Source organism: Vulpes vulpes, chromosome 7 (genome assembly GCF_048418805.1).
Source record: "Vulpes vulpes isolate BD-2025 chromosome 7, VulVul3, whole genome shotgun sequence".
NCBI lineage: Eukaryota > Metazoa > Chordata > Mammalia > Carnivora > Canidae > Vulpes > Vulpes vulpes.
In genome coordinates, this window is record NC_132786.1 from 40159019 (window position 1) to 40169721 (window position 10703).

General features: G+C 40.1%; 1 pseudogene; it reads left to right on the plus strand.

The window, feature by feature from the left end:
• Nucleotides 1-1977: 1977 nt before the first annotated feature.
• Nucleotides 1978-2460, plus strand: LOC112916297 (acyl-CoA-binding protein pseudogene; annotated as a pseudogene).
• Nucleotides 2461-10703: the final 8243 nt, after the last annotated feature.

Consider the following 10703-nt stretch of genomic DNA (forward strand, 5'->3'; position numbering starts at 1 on the left):
AGAGGTTCCTAGTGTCAAAGCCACCTGAGGTGTCCCCTAAACAAAATTGCAACGATCACCGCAGCTGTTAAAGGCCCCTGGAGGAGGGAGTCCTGCCCTCCCCCGTTTCCCCATCATAGCCTAGGGTACTGATGGGTGCTGGCCTAGGGACCGAAATCCTGTGCCTTGAAGATTGTGCCGTGAAGGTCGTGCTGTGGAGGTCACACCTTATTTCATCTTACCTTGAAGGTAAAACCCACTGTTTTTAACCCATAAAGAACACTGGAAAAGTTTTACAAGGGGAAATTACTGGATTTTGTAGCTTAGGTAGTTAGTAGAGGACAATGACAGAAAACAGTAAAGATAGAAATCCGTCATGGTCTAAGCGACATTCCAACACATGTAGCCTCTACAGCTAACTTCCCTAAGAAACGGTCCCCAGGTGGGTTTAATTCAATCGGGTACTGGTTTTGGGGGGCTCCCAGTGGAGGTCTCATGGCCAGAAGTGGCTAGACCAGGGGTGTGGAGGGGATCACATTAGACCAATGAGGAGGAAACCTCACACGGGAATCTTCAGATTGACAGCCGTCCTGGTGATTTAGGTGGCTGTCCCTTGCCAAAGACAGACAACTTTGTATGAGGACAGGAATTAAGAGAGGGCATCAAGTTTCTTACCATCCAGGTCAGGGTACTAGCTTCCAGGGAAAAGGCAGACTGTGTCCTCCCTATAGAGCAGCCACGGGCTAGAGGACCACAGCCTGAGCAATCGGCATGGGGTGTTCCAGTAAGACCAACTTCTCGAAGGGCCCCTGGAATGAGAGTAAAGGAAGAGAAGAGGAAAGTACTCACCAAATTTGCACTGAAACTCAAGAGTCCAGATGTAAAGACTCAAAGCCCCACATTTGGGTGACAAATGATGAAGTTTTTGGAATATAGGTGAGGTCCAGTGCCAACGACCAAGAAAGAATTCTTGAGCTGTCTTTGGTGCAAAATGGTGGTTTTATTAAAGTACTGGGACAGGACCCGTGGGCAAGAAGAGCTGCTGCCACTTTTGTTTATCTAATGTAAAGTAGCACCCAGTCAGCTGCCTAAGTTATTTTCTTGATGGAACTTATCACTACCAATATATATTTTTAATTATTTATTGATCCGTTTATAGCCTGTTTCTCCTACTGCATTGAGTTCCAAACACTACCCACTTTGCTGGTCTTGTTTGTGGTTGTATCTTGGCACTGAGAATAGCACCCAGCTCAGAGTAGGCACTCAATTGTTGGAATATATAAATATGTCCTAAATTGATGAAAGAAGTTTTGTAAAATTTCCACAAAATGACACATAAGGAAGTTACAGTGTACATAACTTTATTTTTTTAAGGATTTATTTATTCATTTTAGAGGGAGGAGGGGAAGAGGGAGAGAGAAAGAAAGAATCTCAAGCAGACACCCCACTGAGCGCAGAGCCCAATGCTGGATTCCATCTTACCACCCTGAGATCATGACCTGAGCTGAAATCTAGAGTCAGACACCTAATTGACTGAGCCATCCAGGCGACTCAGAGCATACATCATTTAAAAAAAATTATGAATTTGACTATTTTGTGCAATTTATATAAGTGGAATTACACACTCTCTTTTCATGGCTGACTTCTCTTAGCATAATGTCCTCAAGGTCCATCCATGTTGTAGCATCTGTCAGAATTTTCTTTCTTTTTTTCTTTTTTTCTTTATTTTTTATTTTTATTTTTTAATTTTCTTTCTTTTTAAAGCTGAAGACTATTTCATTGTATGTGTATACCATATTTTGTTTATCCAATCATTTGTCCATGGGCACTTGGGTTGCTTCCACTTTTTGGCTTTTGTGAATAATGCTTCTATGATGGTATATGGTTTCTAATTTACTACATTTCATTCTGTGTGGTGATTGCCTATCTAAAGCAAGAATTTATTTGCCATTCCCTCTTTACATATCAGAAGGTATCATGCCACTTAAAAAAAAGGCTGAGTTTGACAAAGCTGCCGAGGATGTTAAGCACCTCAAGACCAAGCCAGCAGATGATGAGATGTTGTTCATCTACAGCCACTACAAACAAGCAACTGTAGGTGACATAAACACAGAACGGCCTGGGCTGTTGGATCTCAGAGGCAAGGCCAAGTGGGATGCCTGGAATCAGCTGAAAGGGACTTCCAAGGAAGATGCCATGAAAGCTTACGTCAACAAAGTATAAGATCTAAAGAAAAAATATGGAATATAACGACTGGATTTGGCTGCCAGCAGTGCATTTTGTCTAAACTGATCTAATGCCTTGTTTTTCTAATACTGTGGATGACATGAAATCATGCAAATAGCCCGTTAACCTAGGTCCTGAAGACCATGCAGGACATGGCTCCAACAGAGTAGGGGCTGCCATAGTTACTGACCTGCACTGAGTAGTTTTTATCCAGAAATCAATTAAAGTTGCATTTGTTACTTTAAAAAAAAAAAACTTGCTTAAGTTTTATCTTCTAAAGGCTTCAACCCTTCTTGCCTTAGCATCAGGTTGCTGCTGTACAAAAATGGGTCTGCATGGTGTGGGTGAGGCATTCCTGGGATCCAGTGGTTCCTGTGGCTTCACATAGATAGCCTGCTTCTCTTCAATTCTGTCCATTCCTGTCTACTCCAAAGCAAAAATATTTGCCATGCCATGGACTAGGTTCCTGTAGGTCCTTGAGATACCATTTTTTTTATTTACAATTTTTTGTGTGTGTACCAGAACTTATACCACATGGTAACCATGGCAAACCACTAAATGGAAAAACCAAGTACTATAATGATAGTAATGCTTTCCAACTTAATGTAAAGATTCAATGCAATTCCAATAAAAAGTCATGCAAGGGGGATCCCTGGGTGGCGCAGCGGTTTGGCGCCTGCCTTTGGCCCAGGGCGCGATCCTGGAGACCTGGGATCGAATCCCACGTCGGGCTCCCAGTGCATGGAGCCTGCTTCTCCCTCTGCCTGTGTCTCTGCCTCTCTCTCTCTCACTGTGTGCCTATCATAAATAAATAAAAATTAAAAAAAAATAAAAAAAAAAAGTCATGCAAGGATCGAATAGGTAATTTCAGTTTATTTGGAAAAATAAATGAATGAAATACATTAAGAAATTTCTGGAAAGAGCAGAAATGAAAAGGGCATGCATACTCGGGCTGTTAAATGTGTTTTAATCAAACTTCAATAAAAAAATATATATATATAAAATATAATAAATAAAATAAATAATATAATAATAATATAATATATATAAATATATATATTATAAATAGTATAATAATAATATAATAAATAAAATTATATATATATATATATATAAAAGCAGGCTCCAGTCTTCCCGATGTCTCTGCTCCCCTTGAATGGAAAGTTTCATAGAATGAGGCACCAAGAGGAAAAGCAGAAGTAGAATTCATTTTAAAAATGGTGAAGTCTTTGAATAGTCTTTAGTTTGGTCAATGCTAGCATACCCTGTCAATTTACTGGTTTTGTGACCGCGTTGTGGTTATGTAAAGGGTCAGCACTGCATGAAGCTAGTTAAAGACTATGTAGGAACTCACTCTTAGTTATGCAATGTCTGTGACTCTAAATCGAATTCAACCTAAGTATAGTTAACAAATACAGAGATTAGGTAAGTAGTTTTCAGAGGTTGGGGTTGGTAGAAGGAATTGACAAGATGGTACAAGGTAGTTTTTTAGGTGATGAAAAAATTCTGTAACATAATTGTGTAGTGGCTTACATAATTGTGTTTGTCTACTTTATAGCTATAAATGTTTCCTTTTACTATGTGTGAATTTATTTCAATAAACCTAGAATGTCGAAAATTAAAAAAAATGTGATTTGAAGCTGTAATTAATAATTCAATAGTGTGGAATTAGCACTAGAATAGGAAGGTGGATTAGTAAAATACAGTCAAGGCCAAAAAGAGACCCTAGTTATGTACAAACTTATAAATATGATAAAGTGGGATTTCAACTTGTAGAGAAAGGCATAGTGTTATGGCAACTGCTGAGCTTTGAAGGAAGAAAAAACATATAAGTCTCTACATCACAAAATATGTAAAAAAACAAAGGAAAAAAGTCTAGGTTGGATTACTTAGTTTCATATAAAAATGAATCCTGAAAGAAGTGAAAGGAGGTAGAGGGGGAGTAAATATTAGTCTGTGGAAAAGCTTTCTAAGCAAAACATCAAAGATGACAATTATAGAGAAAAAGCTTGATAAACTTAACTATATGGAAACTTAACATTTTTAATTTAATAATGTCTCAAAATTTGGACAAATCTTTTTTAGTTTTTGTGGCAGAAAAGCAGTCATATCTATATGGCAAATCAATAAAAACACAATACTAGAGTGAAAAATGGGAGAGAAAATGCCCAGTCACAGAAGAAAATAAATATCTAATAAGTATATTCAAAGGTGATCAATTAAGTGACTCCTTTATTCACATAAATCCAAAATCAAACATAGGGGAACCAGTTTTCTTAAACTGGAACCAGTGAAGGGGGAAAAATGCTACTGAATTTTGGCTAGAGTTGGGGACAAAGTCATTACTGGAGGGAAAGTAAGTAGTCTGTTTATTGTAGTGATGTTACAGTTTGTTTTTTAAAGCCTTAGACACGTGCTGTCTCTTCGATTTATGAACTAATGTTCTAGGTATGTGCTCCAAGGAAATAAACTGAGGATATGGAAGGACCTTAACTACAAGGGTATTCACTGTACTACCCTTAACAATAAACAGATTCTAAAATAGTATTGCAGTATGAAACCAATTATGTTAAAGAGATTATATATGTGTGTATTGGAAAGTACTAGAAGGAGATATACTAAAATGCTAGCTGCTCCTGATGTGATATGCGTGATTTACGATTGCTTTCATTTTCTTTGAGCTTTCATAAATTTTCAAAATTTCTTTCCCGTAGACTTTTTTAAATTTGAAAAACACGACTTTTGAAAGTTCACGGTCAGTTAAGTTCCTCCATTTTTCTGACTTTGAAAGCCAAGTTCCATATTCTTATGACACAACTATCTCTTTCACAATTGTGAATGCACCATCTTCTATGGCCACAACTAGGCCCAGTCTTAAGTGAAAGTGAAACAGCTGAATTCTGTTGTGATGTAACATTGACTTGTTCACAGAAATGCACGCACAAGAAATGATATGCACTTATCCCAGGAAGAAAATTGGGTGCTATTTTTCTATATTTCCAAATATTTTTCATGCTTATACATGATATAGAAACACTGTATAGCAACAAATAGCAAGGGCAAAATTCAACACTTCAATCAGTCATGAGCCTCAAAATTCGCATTTCACCTTGACTTTGACTTTGAACTTCAAGAATATTGTAGATTGATAGTAACTGTATTGTAGATTGGTAAACAAAATCATTTCAGGATTTTTGGTCCACTTTAGTGCCCGTGTTTCTTGGTCCTGCCGCTTCCAAGAATAATGAGGGAGACCAGAAGAAGAGTGGTGGGCAGCAAAGCAAAGTTTATTGAACAAAAGTGTAAAGCTCCTGGAGAGGAAGGGGACCTGAGTGGGTTGCCCTCAGAGTTTCTAAGTTTAGGGGGTTTTATGAGTTTTTTTAAGGAGCTATCACAAGCCATCAGGTGTGCTGAGTCCTGCTGATCAGGGCTTTAGTCCTGTATCTGTCTACGTGTTAGACACGTGCTGACGGTCCTTTTTTTTTTTTTCTGACATCTGGGGGCTTAGGTCTTCACCGCCCCTTGCCCGTGATAGTGACAAACACCTTGTGGTTGATTGCCTTATTTTAGAACATTTTGCAGAAGTCATTTCTGCAAAGGCTGCAAAGCAGAATGCTAGCAGGGTCCTGTCTGAGCTAAAAATAGGATGTCAGTGCTGTTTGATTTTAGCTGTGCTGACTCCATATCTTCTGGTTGGGGCCCTGGCCCTGTCTATCTAACTATCCAACTTACTTTTAACAGAATGACCATACATCTCATTTTCTCATTTTTACGTTATTTCTTCTGTGGGAAGGTAACTTTAAATATCATGGTGAACACTGTACACTTAAGAATATCAAGAAAAATATTCTCTCTTTTTCTTCCTAGAACTCTCAAGACACTTTCTTGTGGTTACTAAACAGGTAATACAATTCTATGAATGACCCAATGTTGTGTTTACCATATTATGCTATGTCTGAATACATGTGAGAAATGCCTTTAACCTAGTAATGGGCAAAAACTGTATACTGCTAGTCCATAGACTCAATCAGGAGGTTTAAATTAGATTAAAGGGGGAAGTTTTAGCCTAAAGATATCAAAAGTATAGTGCCTTTAAAGGAAACTATTGCCCCATCCTATAAGATTTAATTTATTGGGACAGAGTAAAAGTTAATAAATGTTGTTTTGCCTGACGGATCCCTTGGACTTGTTAATGAAAAAGGAATATAAGAAAAAGTATCTCCCTTCTTCTTCTCAGAGCGAAGATAATCCCCTGTGTCGGGACAGTTGCACATTTTCATTCTCTGCCAGTCATTGCTAAGAGGAGAAAACAGTGCAGATGGCTGGAAAGTTCTTTGTTCTGTCTTGCTCCTGTTCACAGTTATGTTTCACATCAATAGAGACCGGGCGGTGGGAGGGGGGGCGTCGGGGGTGGTGGTGGAGAATTTCACTGAAAGGATCTGAGTGTGCAAAACAGAGGGGTTTTACATCCCTAACATCTGGATAGTGATTTCACAAGCACATCATAGCGAAACTTGCAGAAATGTGCATTACTCACCATCCGGTTGGTGTAGGATTTAGTTAGTCAGGTAGCTAGCAAATGAGAAAGACCACTTTCTCACCAGGCCAGCATTGTTCTCCACCTCCAGTTTGTGGAAGGAATTCAAAACAGAACCTGTTAAACTCGTAAAACTTGTCAGTTGTTTGCACGAAGTTTGGTGCCATCGGTCAGGCATTTTATTAGTTTTTCTGTTCACCTGAATCAATAACAACATATAATGTTAATGACTGAACAGGCTCACTTTAGTTCCTGACCCTATTCCACATCAGAGAGACCCAGACAAAACCCAGCAACAGAGAAACGGGGAAGCCCACCATGGTGTGTCCATAGAAACACATGTTGGGGCTAGAAGGCCCGTGGGAAGGTGGGCTCCAACCTCCTTATTTTCCTGATGTGAATTCAGAGGTGCAGCGAGAAGTGACTTTCAGACCTGTGGAGAGAAGGTAGTTAGTGTCTGCTTTGAAGCTGAACAGATGTGAGTGGAAGCCTGGCTCTGCCACACTTTGCCTTTGGGCAAGTTCGGCTCTCAGAATCTTAGCTTTTCTCTTTAAGTATAAAATGGAGCAGTTAGCTTCTACTCAACCAGATTGCTATAAAGATGAATGAGTGGGGCGTCTGGGTGGTTCAGTTGATTGAGTGTCCGACTCTTGATCTCAGCCCAGGTCTTGATCTCATGGTTGTGAGTTCGAGCCCTGCATTGGGCTCCAAGCTGGGGATGGAGCTTGCTTAAAAAAAAAAAAAAAGATGAGTGAGTTAACCTTTATAATGTTTCCAAAATATAATAAAGATGGGAACCTGTAAGTCTCAAGAGTATAGCAGAGAGTAGTGTATTCATGTTGATAGTGTGTAGTGACTTGAAATAAAAGGCAGTATTTAGGTGTATCTATCTTTTTTTTTAAAAGATTTTGTTTATTCATGAGACACACACACACACACACACAGAGAGGGGGGCAGAGACACAGGCAGAGGGAGAAGCAGGCTCCATGCAGGGAGCCCGATGCGGGACTCGATCCTGGGACTCAGGGATCACACCCTGAGCTGAAAGCAGATGCTCAACCGCTGAGCCACCCAGGCATCCCTGGAAATACAATAGAACATTTCTGAAAGTAGAAAGCTTATATATAATTGGGCAATACAAACGTAAATTCTAAATTGGAATGACACTTGTTGAGGAAGTACAAAATATAGTTGGTACAATGAGCAAGACAGTGAATTAAAAGCAGGTGACCACATCAGAATTGGAATCTTTCTGTGTGATTCATAGGATGGCCAGTTGATATGCTATGCTATTATCAGACCCCAGCCACATGTTATTTGTGTTTTTGATTTAAATATATCTTAAATTTCTTGGACAATTGATTACAATTGTAATTCATAGAGTTACAATTCATAAACAATTCTAGTCATGATGTTACTTGGCCGCTGGCTCTGCTATAAATAACAGATTTAATTAATTGAAAGATGTGCTCCCTCTTTTGCTGGGGGAATACCTGCTGATCCCCCTGGGAGGAGGCTGTCTGTGGAGGATTAGTCAGCTGGAAGACACCCAGGAGAAGTAATGACCTAAGATTCAGAATTCCTGGTGGGGCCACTTGTTAGTCACATCACCTGTAAAAAGTTGCTTATTGCAGGAGCAATAAAACTCATGTCCTAGAGGCAGGAGTGCTTATCTATAAACGGTTAGGAGAAGAGGAAGTTTCTTGAGAGAGCTCTATAAAGTATGTGAATTTTGAACTGCATGATAAGGCAGGTAAAAGTAAGGGAGGACATTGGTAAGAAATGACATCCTGGTGACAGATTTGGCTACTTTAAAATCCATTGTAAAATATTTTAGAGAATTTTTTTTACAAAATTTTATTTATTTATTCATGAGAGACACAGAGAGAGGCAGAAACATAGGCAGAGGGAGAAGCAGGCTTCCTGCAGGAAGCTCAGCCCCCAGCCCCGGATGTCAGCAGCAAGACCAGAAGTACCACCCAGCCAAACCACAGAATCAAAAGAAATAATGAACTGTTATTGTTGCAAGCCATGGACTTTTGATATAATTTTCATGCAGCAAAGGCCAACTGATTCAGTACTTTCAGTCTTGAAGATATAAATCAGGGGCACCTGGTTGGTTCAATGGTTGAGCATCTGCCTTGGACTCAGGGCGAGATCCTGGGGTCTGGGGATCAAGTCCTGCACTGGGCTCCCTGCATGGGGCCTGCTTCTCCCTCTGCCTGTGTCTCTGCTTCTCTCTCTGTGTTTCTCATGAATAAAAAATAATAAAACCTTAAAAAAAATAGAAAAGAAAATAAATGACTACAAAGGAACTCCCTTTCACATTGACTAGGCTTGGTCATGTGACTTGCCCTGGTGCATGGATAGCAGCACGGAGGATATAAGGGAGGCTTGATCCTCACTTGTTCAGCAGAGCCTGTCCAAGTAAGTGTGTTAGTCTAGTGGGTGGTGGGTGAGAGGCTTGGGAGGGAACCAAAGCACCCAGTCAGTACCAAGGCCCCTGACATGTGAGTCCCTCTTAGCTCTGCATCCAGGCCAGCCGAATGCAGTTGCACAAGTGAGCTCAGCCAAGACCACTAATCAAACTGCAGAGAAAGAATAAATAATAAGTCATTCATTCTTGGGGTGGCTTATTATGCAGAGATAATTCCCTGATATTGAAGGACATAGCCAAAGAATCCTAGAGTTGTAGTTATTTTAGAAATAATTTCATTGTATTTCCTTATGACAAAGGGGTCCTGGAAGCTAGCATTAGGGAGGTTAATGAGAGGTGACATCAACATGCTTGTGTCCAGAAATTTAGTTCCCATTGCTATGTTAATTTTTTTGTTCTTTCACCACACATTTCTGTGGTCCCTGAGCCTAGTGCTGGTGACAGAAAGATAGACTGGCTTAGTTTAGAGGGAGACATAGTATTATAAGTAAACAGTTGTGGATTCAGAGAGATAAACACTGTAAGCCGCCGGGGCTGCCCTGAGATAAACACTATAAGAAAGATGTCCATAGAGCACCACATCTGGGGACATGGAGTGAACATGGAAGGGTCGCAGGCATGCATTTGCTCTGGGTCAGAAAAGGCTAGTAAGATGTGTGAGCCAGAGGAGGTGGGGAAACGACATTCCAAGCAGAGACAGAGAGAACCAAGGCCCAGAAATGGCTAAGTGCCACTATGTTTGGGAAACAGTGAGCACTCTCCAGCCCTGTGGAGAACTTGATTTGGTTTGCCTTTATCCTGTTATGGACCTCATTCTTCCAATCCCTTTTGTAGGTATGTATGTATGTATTTCCCTGATTTTTAGGTAGGCATCATGGAGCCCAATGCAGGACCTGAACTCACAACCCTGGGATCAAGACCTGAACTGAGATCAAGAGTCAGACACTCAACCGACTGAGCCACCCAGGGACCCCCATCTTCCAGTCCATTTTGGATTGACCTCCCCCAATCTAACTCTTCGCCATCCTTGTGGCAAGAAGTTCCAGCTAGGGTCTGTAGAGTTAAAAGGACAACTCTTGTAATATTTTGCTAGACGGTTCAGGATTTACACTTTGTCTCTTTTCTGCTGTTTTCTTTTCCATAGGACATAGATTTTACTGCTGGTTAATTTTCTCCTAATGGATAGATGAACAAAGTTCCCAACATGACTTTTGGAGATAATCTGCATTTGTGAAATGAACGGATTGATTTTCTTCTGGGCAGAAGATAGAAGAAGAGGCCTTATGAATTCACCCCGATCTGCTTCAGCACACTCCTGTTTGTCATCAAACCATGCCCTTGAACTTCTTGACAGTGTATCTGAATCTCAGCCTTTGGAATGTGGCCCAGACTCAAGTGTTTCTCGTTGTTTAATTATGTAACTAAGGAAATGTGTTTCCTGGGAGTTTTAAAATTCCTGTCTGTAGTCTAGCTAATCTGTTTATCCCAGTAGATAAAAAGGAAACAATGTATCAAATGTTTTTC